The 12,501-nt window shown below is 33.4% G+C and overlaps 1 pseudogene; it reads left to right on the top strand.

The window, feature by feature from the left end:
- Window positions 1–11,939, top strand: part of LOC146738993 (receptor-type tyrosine-protein phosphatase epsilon-like) — a 33,011-nt pseudogene extending 21,072 nt beyond the window's left edge.
- The last annotated feature ends 562 nt before the right edge of the window (window positions 11,940–12,501 follow it).

Here is a 12,501-nt window from a genome sequence, read left to right as displayed (position 1 = left end):
AATTACAGCTTTTAAAGTGACACTTCAGATAGACTAAGTGTAGACACAAATGCTCTAGAACTACTTCAACTATGTAACAAATTATAAGAGGCTCGATATTGAAAAAAAAACACCAACGTCACCCCGTAAAGGGACTTCGACCAAAGAGCTTCTGCTGCTTTCGTTGCAGTTTTGTCGACTTCAATGCGGACAAAGCAACCAAACTGATTTGTCGCCTGACCGACTTTTAGGCCACCATACACCTCCACTCCTCTCCCATTTCTCTCATCATTGCAGAAGAAACGCGGGACAGCAACTCTGGACAATATGTTCTCAAAGTTTTCTGGGTGAAACTCGCTTGCCGCTACCGACCTCTCGTATAGCTGTGTAAACATCTCCCTGGCCAACGTCAATTGTGTACCAGTCTACAACAATCCCTCCGTTTCACCTCTGAACTTTTATGCTCATGTATTTTGGTGGTGTGGTCGCCATGTTGGATCATTTATGGCAAAATTTGCATGTTTTGAGGCAATCTCTTTCCCATAGGTCTTTGCGCTTTACGTAACGCGCATCTAACTGTGCGGAGTTTGGTTTTGAGGTATTCCAAAACGAGTTTTACGACAAGTCGGCGCTTTGCGATAATATGAGTCGGCAAGTTCCGAACAGAAAACCCATCTGTGGGGACTCGTCGTCGGGGATTTTTTTTTTTTTTTTTTTTTTTAAGAACAGGCGAAAACTAATGCGCGCGTGAATGTCATCCATAAAATTAAATCGATGTAGCCTAATTCAATGTTATCATAGAGGGATTATGCACAGTCATTTGACCATTGCATCTGTCATTCACTTCCATTTCCTTCAAACTACTACTGTCTCAGAATCACATGCATTTATTCTGACTGAACTTGAATCCTGTTTCTCCAATCCCAAGGATTGCATCAGTACATCATGGGAGACATAATTTGAATGGCCCACCCATTGTTTACAATGTATACATTCCAAATAAGGAATGATTGTATTATTGTATTATTCAAAACAAATAGTATATATTGCAAGTATATATATTTTCACCACATTTCAAAAATCAGGGTTCCATATATTCCAGTTGCATTAGAAAGTTATTATGAGAATTACCTCTGCAACACGTCCATCCAGTAACTATACATGTACTAATACTTGTTTTAACTATATATATATATATAAAATCATACACTATTATGTTTAATAATATTATTGTATTTCTTGTTTACCAGGAGCAATATGAGTTTATCCACACCGCTGTAATGGAAGCTATCCTATGTGGAGACACTTCAATATCAGCATCAGATTTCAGGCAGATTTATGGAAAATTACAGATTGTTGATAGAAAGACCAAAAAATCACAACTGCAAGTACAATGGGAGGTTAGTAAATATTGCTGGTTGCTACACACATATGCTACATTTGTTTCAATTTATTAATAATTCAACATAAGTTCAATCATAATAAAATAATAAAAAGAATGCAGACCAATAATATTGATAAAAAGACCAAGTTTTTTTTTATTACACTCATTCATTGGTATGTGTTGAGATCAAATAAATGCATAGTTAGTATGTTGCAATGAAATCAACTCCATGGGCAAGGTTACAATAATTTTACTATGTTCTAGCAATGCAACAACTTTGCTCAGGCTTTTAATAAAAAATAACTATTTTCTGCCATAATACTAGTATTTCTAGTATTTCTTGTAAATGTATGTCTTGTAATTAATATAACCAGACATTTTAGGCAATAGCCTTTACACTGAAGAAGAACCATTACTTGAAATGTGTGGTTATATTGAATAACTGCCCAAACTACATAATACCATTGTCTTTGCATTATGCACATATTTGTTTTCGTATTCAATTTAAGATGGCCAAAAACGTGATCAGCTTAGTTCTAAAAATATATCAAAATCTGGCATATCTGTATTTCATAAACAAGTTTTTTGTTATGCATGGACAGATTTTCTTTAAACTTTGTGCAAACATTGAATATAGCTTGATGCACATGAATTTGCAGGTTAGATTATGTTGTGGCCATTTTGTTATAACAATTGCAGTTTTATATCCATGTCTCTAACATCATGTTTTTGACCCATGTGCTTTATGCATTTATTTTGAAATGCATGGAAATCAGAAATATCATAAATGTATTTTAGGCAATAATAAACAATTTTTTTTCGTACATTGGTACATTTTACAGATTAGATTCAAAGTGGCTGACTGGTGGACATTTTTTTCCATAACTCTGACGTGCCTTGACCACTCATGCGTAATTTCACACATATGTTAAACACATATACACATGCAATTTGTTTCAGGATTTGATTTAACATGAACGAATTGCACCCATTTTAGTGCTAAAATGCAACAAAATCAAGCATTTCTGCCATTCCAAGACCAAATATTTGTCATGCATGGACAGATTTTATTTAAAACTTGGTATATGCATCAAAACATGTCTACTCTTCATTCTGTACATCTTTTTGTTTACAAATCGCATTCAAATGGATAACTGGCAGCCATGTTTATTAAATAATTTAGCTCTGGATCCATACATGTGTATCTGAGGCATACATTGAATGATTGCAATCAATTTTACAAATATGTGTGTATTAACAACGTTGTACACATTTACAGGCATTCATGTTTTGTTTTGAAATAATTTGTTTCAGTTTTGTATACTATTAATTATGATTTATTTTTGAATTTCTCCAAAATCTGGTAAATTTAACAACTACAAAATATTAAATGATGTATTTGCTTATGACTTTCATCTTTATCTGCAGTGCTGGTATTGGTCGAACCGGATCATTTATATCCATTGATTCTATGCTGAAAATGGCCAATGCTGAGGGATGTATTGATGTCTTCAACTTTGTGAAAAGAGGAAGAGAAAACAGAATGAACTTTGTTCAAACAGCAGTAAGTTTTCTCAATGTGTGTAATAGTGATCATAATTAATGTCACAATGTTTCACTATCTGTCGCTACAATTACCATGTTGTCAATATATCTTAAGCATTTAAAGCGAAAGTGCCGTCACCTGTGCACGTAAGGAAATTGAGTCCCAAGCGAGGATATCAACACACTAAAAACGCAAAGGCTCATGGGTGGACGCTTGTTTGTAAATAATGACACGCTATGGCCATCTGACGCATGCGCAGGTGACGACTTCTCCACTTTAACATATGATATGTTTATAACATATGACTAACTGTGCAAAAAATTGATTTTGGATGAAAAGTTGCATAATATAATTTTGGCAATATTACCAGTGTTACATTGTATATTGTGGTCTCAATTCTATTTAAATTAGCAAACCACTAGCTGGTACTAGGATACAGTGGTTTTGAATATTATGTTTTGATTCCCATATGTGAAATGAGTAGAATACATGTATAAGCTCATTTTATGTGTATGTGATACAAGTATCAACTGTCATATGATGTATTAGTGTTTGGCACAGCGTGGTGCATGGCAATTTTATATTCGTAATGTTGTGTTCTTGAAATGTATAACACTCAGTAATTTTGCATTCACAATGAAGTTCAGACTTTTATGGATACCTATATTTACATATACTGCTTGCAAAGCTTACAATTACAAATTATACTAAAAAGCATTAAATATAAAACTTATTTTAACAGCATAATTCTCTGACACTATTCTTTTTAATGATTCCTTTCTCTTCTTGCAAATAATGCAGTAATTAATATTCTGCTTTACTTACTGCTTTGTATCATTACTGACTTGAGTGGACAGTCGCTGCTATATGGACCTTAGTAATGCCTACAATCATCTAATTGAGATCACAACAGGTATTTCGCTTTATATATGCTAACTATTGACTGTATGGCTAGTTGTCATGTGTGTAAATTCATACAAGGTACAGCTCATATTCTACATGTTGGTATAGGCTTTGAGTTACTAATTCATATTTCAGTATATGTGCTCATAAACCGATGGCTCTAATTACTTGCATCTTAGGACTCTTCATTGTTAGTGACTTGTTGTGATGCAGGTACTAGCTTATTAAAAGGATGACATTCATACTATGACAATGGTGTTCTTGTAATTAATGCAACCAGTATATGATTGATGATTTGTCTGGTATTTTTCATGTCAAAGACCATGTTTATATAAACTGTCCTTGTCTTGAGTGTGTGTTATAAATGTATGTTAACTTTGCATCTTGTTCGAAAATGTCCATCATATATATTATTTATATATATGTATATTTTACATTTCTTGTATGTTTTACTTATTGATCTAATTTTCTAATTGTTTACTTTGGTTTGTTACTTTTTAGCTAGCTGTTGTTTATTTAAACAACATTCTAAACAACATTCTTTATTGTATTATTTCCAAGATCCTAATAATGATATGAAATCAATGAAGTTATTTACTTACTTACTATTATTATACATCTATCACCGTAACGTTATAAGTTACTGCGTGCCGTGATTTTGCAGTATTTTACGGGGTATTTTCATTCTACCATATTAGGAAATGCGAATTCCAAATATGGAATGATTGCGGGGCATAAGTGTCCTCTAATAATAAAAACAATCATGGCTGCCACCAGGGTTTGACCGGATTCAACACAAAGAAGTTCGCTGATTCTGTTCTAAATATTTTGGATTTCAGCATTCCATTGGTGTATCCTTGGAAGGAAAAGATGTATAATATTAAGGTTATTACGAGAATACCTCAAAGTATGCACTCAAACAGTATGCCACACATCGACCTCTGCTGCATGTCGGTCGATGCTCCAGCTGTACTGTCTTTGGCATACTTTGAGGTATTCTCATAATAACCACATAGTATTTTATAGTAATGCTAAGGCCACACTGATTTAATTTTATGGATGACATCCTCTGAAGACCCCAAAACTAATGCGAGAGGGCGAAAAAAAAAAATTCAGCCAAAAAAAAAATGCTGCTAAAACCACAGGATTATGGAGCTATTATTACGAATTTAACCACAGTGTATCTTTAAAAAAACAACAAGTCTTTATTTGTAGGAGGCACATATCGATGTACACATTTCGTACTGTATTACTGTCACAGGTATCATCACCTTTGATTTTGAAAAGGCAAGAGGATAAGGCAGATGTTAGCTTTTCCAAAGGCATACACATCAACTCAATAATAAAGAAAAAACTTCCTGTGTTGTATTGAAAAAAATAAATAATTAAAAATGAACAATAAGTTTGTCAACAGCAACCTGGAAATCAACTTCTTTGACATTCAAATTACAGCTTTTAAAGTGACACTTCAGATAGACTAAGTGTAGACACAAATGCTCTAGAACTACTTCAACTATGTAACAAATTATAAGAGGCTCGATATTGAAAAAAAAACACCAACGTCACCCCGTAAAGGGACTTCGACCAAAGAGCTTCTGCTGCTTTCGTTGCAGTTTTGTCGACTTCAATGCGGACAAAGCAACCAAACTGATTTGTCGCCTGACCGACTTTTAGGCCACCATACACCTCTACTCCTCTCCCATTTCTCTCATCATTGCAGAAGAAACGCGGGACAGCAACTCTGGACAATATGTTCTCAAAGTTTTCTGGGTGAAACTCGCTTGCCGCTACCGACCTCTCGTATAGCTGTGTAAACATCTCCCTGGCCAACGTCAATTGTGTACCAGTCTACAACAATCCCTCCGTTTCACCTCTGAACTTTTATGCTCATGTATTTTGGTGGTGTGGTCGCCATGTTGGATCATTTATGGCAAAATTTGCATGTTTTGAGGCAATCTCTTTCCCATAGGTCTTTGCGCTTTACGTAACGCGCATCTAACTGTGCGGAGTTTGGTTTTGAGGTAGTCCAAAACGAGTTTTACGACAAGTCGGCGCTTTGCGACAATATGAGTCGGCAAGTTCCGAACAGAAAACCCATCTGTGGGGACTCGTCGTCGGAGATTTTTTTTTTTTTTTTTTTTTTTTTTTTAAGAACAGGCGAAAACTAATGCGCGCGTGAATGTCATCCATAAAATTAAATCGATGTAGCCTAATTCAATGTTATCATAGAGGGATTATGCACAGTCATTTGACCATTGCATCTGTCATTCACTTCCATTTCCTTCAAACTACTACTGTCTCAGAATCACATGCATTTATTCTGACTGAACTTGAATCCTGTTTCTCCAATCCCAAGGATTGCATCAGTACATCATGGGAGACATAATTTGAATGGCCCACCCATTGTTTACAATGTATACATTCCAAATAAGGAATGATTGTATTATTGTATTATTCAAAAAAAATAGTATATATTGCAAGTATATATATTTTCACCACATTTCAAAAATCAGGGTTCCATATATTCCAGTTGCATTAGAAAGTTATTATGAGAATTACCTCTGCAACACGTCCATCCAGTAACTATACATGTACTAATACTTGTTTTAACTATATATATATATAAAGTCATACACTATTATGTCTAATAATATTATTGTATTTCTTGTTTACCAGGAGCAATATGAGTTTATCCACACCGCTGTAATGGAAGCTATCCTATGTGGAGACACTTCAATATCAGCATCAGATTTCAGGCAGATTTATGGAAAATTACAGATTGTTGATAGAAAGACCAAAAAATCACAACTGCAAGTACAATGGGAGGTTAGTAAATATTGCTGGTTGCTACACACATATGCTACATTTGTTTCAATTTATTAATAATTCAACATAAGTTCAATCATAATAAAATAATAAAAAGAATGCAGACCAATAATATTGATAAAAAGACCAAGTTTTTTTTTATTACACTCATTCATTGGTATGTGTTGAGATCAAATAAATGCATAGTTAGTATGTTGCAATGAAATCAACTCCATGGGCAAGGTTACAATAATTTTACTATGTTCTAGCAATGCAACAACTTTGCTCAGGCTTTTAATAAAAAATAACTATTTTCTGCCATAATACTAGTATTTGTTGTAAATGTAACAAGACATCATTGAATTGTTTATTCATCTCTAATCTTGTTGCTTTCATTTCTTTAAAACGTGTTAGTTGGTCCACACATGTATGCAAAACTTGTACAACATATATGCTATTATGATTTTTATGAACTAATTTTGTTGAACTAATGTCGTTTTGCAGAATCTTGGCAAAGTAAGTCGTAAACCCAGAGATGATGAATGTGATGTAGGAACACTGGAAGAAAATTCTGACAAGAATAGATTTCACAATGTCTTACCATGTAAGTACATTGCACATTGTATATCATGACTTATGCCAATCTTTCCAGGTTATGATACCATTTAGGATTGCTTGAACACCTTCAAATCAAATGATGCTGGCCTGCACTAAGTGTATTCATCACTGCACTGTGATACCAATCTGATTAAAATCTGATGTAATGTACGGGCTTTAATTATTTTGGCTATAAACTTATTTTAATTTTATTTTTTATTATACTAGTATTTGTTATTAATGCCCTTTTATTTTATTATTTTACTTTGATTTTGATTTTGTGATTTTTTTTTTTAATTCCGCCCTACCTACATCTGATCCGACGCCTATGTAAGTCCCGTTCAAATCTCGCGTAAGTAACAGCCAATCACAGCCTCCCTTTTATACAGGCTGTCGGTTGCTTACTTTTCAGTGTATACGGGCAATCTTTCTGTACATTATACTTTGCCCACTTGAATAAACCATTAATAGAAAATTGCTAGTATATTTTTATTTGCAAAAGAAATTCCACAGCAGTTTACAATTTTTGTCATTACATTGAATATTTTTTTCACTTCCAACAAATGTGTACATCTTCGCCAGCCAAGGTTCGTTCATTCAGTCATCGCTTCAATTTTACATCACTGAACATAATTATCTAGAATGGAAGCAAAAAAATAAGTAAATCGTAATGATTAGAACACTGTAAACAGCTATAGTAAACAATGCAAACTGATTTTATATTGTATAACGATCACCGGCCCACGGCATCGACGCAGAAAATTGGAGCAAACAAATATTTCCTGATCAATTGCGATGTGTTCCAAATAAAAAATATTTTATTCCAGTTCAAATCAGCTCAATTATTTTAATAAAGAGTTATTGTATAATGTACAAAATATTGATACAATTTGATGAATATTTACAGCTTCAATACCGTAGAAGATTTTGGCCCGATCGTCAACAAAACATCACCCGTCTCCAGGGCAGGCGACTGGAAAAAGACACTGGTGTTCGGTCGAACCGGTGGAAAAAAAATCAACACTCCCAGAATAACTATGTGGAATAACGATCTAAAGTCAAACCATTCGAGTCACAATATTAACATAAAAATGACTTTCGTTGCATTTGACAATGGTAGACTTACCGAAAAGCCGTGTTATTCACGGTCACTAACGTCGGTATAATCCGCCATTTTATTTGAGTGTGTTTGCCACCTGACTCTGCCCGGTGACGTCATCATGTGCACTATAGAAGGAGGTATGTGATTCGTTGACTAAAATCGTCGATAGTGGGTCTCGTTGAAATCTCGTTACATAGGCGTTGGATCAGATGTAGGTAGGGCGGAATTAAAAAAAATCACAAAATCATAATCAAAGTAAAATAATGAGATAAAAGGGCATTAATAACAAAAGTAATAAAAAATAAAATTAAAATAAGTTTATAGCCAAAATAATTAAAGCCCGTACACAACATCAGATTTTAATCAGATTGCTGTGATACAAGCTAGCACAGTATTTTTGTCATTTGCATTTCCCAAGTGAGCCAGCACAGTATTTTTATTACTGACACTAGTAGTAGCTAGTGATACCAAGTGATACAAGAGGACTAGTACAGTGTGTTTTTTATTAATTCTTCCCAAGTGAATTAAAAACAATTTTTTTTTGTATAGTTAATCGCCATCGTATTCGTTTAATGACTCCAATATACGAGGATGAATTCTCAACTGACTACATCAATGCAAGTTTTGTTAGTGTAAGTATTCATCAGTTAATTGTTATTCATTTCCAAATACAATTCATACATACAAGTGGGCAATTATTTATACTGAAAATTATTTATACTGGAAATTCTGAGTGATTTAACTCAAATTATTTCATTTATTTATTGCATTAATATTGACAGGCATATACGGTGAAAGATGCATTCCTGGTAACCCAGATGCCATTACCAAATACTATTGTAGATCTGTGGAGAATGGTTTATGATTACAAATCAACATCTATTGTTATGCTCAATGATATGGATCACAATGATAAGGTATGTGTTTATGGTAACTAAGATGCCATTACCAAATACTACCATAGATCTGTGGAGAATAGTTTATGATTACAAATCAACATTTATTGTTATGCTCAATGATACGGTATGTATTCATGGTAACTCAGATGCCATTACCAAATATTATCATAGATCTGTGGAGAATAGTTTATGATTAAAAAATCAACATCTATTGTCATGTTGTTTGTTTTTTTCTGAAGAATTTAGCATACAGTTTTCGTTTTGTTTATTATTTTATCATTTTCAGACCATTGGACAATATTGGCCTGATGAGGGCTCTATGCAGTATGGACCATTTCGAGTGGAGACTGTGAAAACAGAGAAAATGACAAATATAACAACTAGAACCATACATCTGACAAATGTGAGTAACTTAGTTTGTTGGGAATTGTTTCAATACATCCACTGAATCGGTTCAGTGATATTTGACGATTGACAATAAACTTCTGAACTGGATATCTTGTGAATATCATAGCTGTTGTATTTATTACAGTACAAATGTCAGACATGTCAAAGGCTTCAAACATACTTTTGCTGACAATACAACAACAATACTCACATAGTTCCTATTTCAAACCTTTTTATATGGATTCTTCTGATAAGAATCTTGTAAGATGAAAAATCTAGATTTTTTGAATTACCACAAATCCTTACCCAACAGGCTTTGCGATTTAGTTTTGTCCTAACAATGGTTATTTCATGGTCACTTTCAAATATATTGTTCAAAAATAACTAGAAATAGTCCTAAAAATTACAGTCATTAATATTTGTAAGAAACCTATTCATTTTTCATGAAAAAAATAATTATTTTTCTCATTTGTTTTGCCATCTTAAGCACAAATTATAACCAGTTTGTTGGAATAACAGAATATAAGTGTAGATTATAGAATACATTTTAAATGCCAGAACTTATGTGCAACTATGTATTGTTAGAGTGTGGAGTAAGTCGGAATAATCACAACTGTTAATCATATGACACAAAGACCAAAAAAAAGATAAAAATTTATTCTGTCTAGCTCATTTGCATACAAAGGTTTTGATAAAAATCTTGTAAGACTATTTTACATATTACTTAAGATTCTTATAAGGAGATCTCATAAAAGAAATCAAAAGTCAAATAATATATGTTTTTACTTGAAGAGAAATGGTATTTTGTGAGTGTCTCAAGTATTTGTTGCATTTAGATCTAAATCCTGAGAAAGTGTGTTTGCAACTACTCAGTCTTAAATAACACTAATTGCTGTATAATTTATTTAAAAAAGGAAAACATTACATAACTGTCTTGGTCCTGTTAATACTTATTATTTGCAGGCAAAAGGAGTAGTGACAACAATTCAGCAGTTTCAGGTGACATGTTGGCCAGCTGGTCAGGATTTCCCAACAAGTAAATCTGTCATTGTTGATCTGATGTCAAAGGTTGAAAGATGGCAACAACAGAGTGGTAATGGACCAGTGACTGTTCACTGCATGTAAGTATTTCAGGGATCATCTCAAATAATTTTTAGGGATATAGGACTAATGATAACAACAGACTGGAAATGGACCAGTGACTGTTCACTTCATGTAATTATTTCAGGGATCATCTCAAATTATTTTTAGTGAGGCAGGACTGATGGCAACAACAGATTGGTAATGAACCAGTGACTGTTCACTGCTTGTACGTATTTCAGGGATCATCTCAAATTATTTTTAGTGAGGCAGGACTGATGGCAACAACAGACTGGAAATGGACCAGTGACTGTTCATTGCATGTAAGTATTTCAGGGATCATCTCAAATTATTTTTAGTGAGGCAGAACTGATGACAACACCAGACTGGAAATAGACTTGTGACTGTTCACTGGAAGTAAGTATTTCAGAGATAATCTCAAATTATGTTTAGGGAAGCAAGTCTAGTCACAACAAAAGAAATGTACAATAACTTACGCCTCTAATTACAATCCACTTTCTGTGTCATAATATCTCAATAGTAATGGTATTGGTCGTAGTGGTGTATATTGTGCATCAGTGTCTACTTGTGATAGAATCAAAGTGGACCAGATGGTTGATGTCTTCCAAGCTGTGAAAACACTCAGAACTAATCGACCGTACATGGTAGAAAGTATGGTAAGTCATAATAATAATAAAAGTATTTGTTACTGTATAAAATAAGAAATCGTTATTGCATTTTCATCTATCAATGATATAAAAGGACTAAGTGCGTTGAGGAATTGTGGCCATATTATAAAGCAACTCTGACAAGGAAAGAAATAATATACCTAATGGATGTAAACATAAACAAATAGGGTATCATGTGATGTGGCAAAAGGTTAACTTATGCACCAACTATGAATTCTTGAACAAAAATCACAATAATAAACACCATAATGACCCACTAAAATGCTAGAAGTTCTGTCATTGATGTCAATTGTAAAATGATGGCAACAACAGACTAGAAGTACACTCAGACTTGAATTCCTGACAGTCTGTGATAAACACAATATGTAACCAATCATAGGTTTTATTGTTATGTTATGTAAATCCCTAACCCTAGTTATTTGTCTTTTTTAGGCTCAGTATAAATATTGCCATGACGTCATCGTGGATTACTTTGGTTCATTTGACACTTATTCCAACTTCCAGTAAATAACAGTTTAGGATAAAAGTCTCATGTGTTTAAGTCCAGTGATGATAATTATAATATTACTATTATATAGAGTTCTTTTGTTCTCAAGTTGAACTGAAAGTTATACAAAATAACTCGCACAATTCAGGGATTGTGTTAAGTTTTTTTAAGTTTTTTTTTTATCTCAGGCCTCGTAATATAAAAATTTACTAGTTGGTGTGCTTGCATATCTAATACATGCAGTCAACTACTTAATTCCAGTAAATTTAAGTGCAATCATTGGATAACTTTATTTCAGTAAATATAAGTGCAATGATTGGATAACTTTATTTCAGTAAATGTAAGTGCAATGATTGGACAGCTTCGACACTATTTGTATGTATATGTGTGATGTATATATGAAAATTTTAATGAAATGTTACGTTATTATGGTAGTAATTATTTTATAAACAGAATATAATTGAAAATTTACCTCTCTCTATTGTAGACCCAGAGGAAAGTGTGGTATTGTTATCATCATTGTTGTACCGTAAAATCTGTATTAGTAGTCGCACCCCTAATAGAAGTCGCACCCCTAATATAAGTCGCACCCATTTTTTTTGAATAATTGAGAACCAAAAATTCACCATTTCTCTTATGTGTA

Source organism: Saccoglossus kowalevskii, chromosome 9 (genome assembly GCF_978046115.1).
Source record: "Saccoglossus kowalevskii chromosome 9, keSacKowa6.1, whole genome shotgun sequence".
NCBI classification, from domain to species: domain Eukaryota; kingdom Metazoa; phylum Hemichordata; class Enteropneusta; family Harrimaniidae; genus Saccoglossus; species Saccoglossus kowalevskii.
This window is presented reverse-complemented; position numbering and strand designations above follow the sequence as displayed.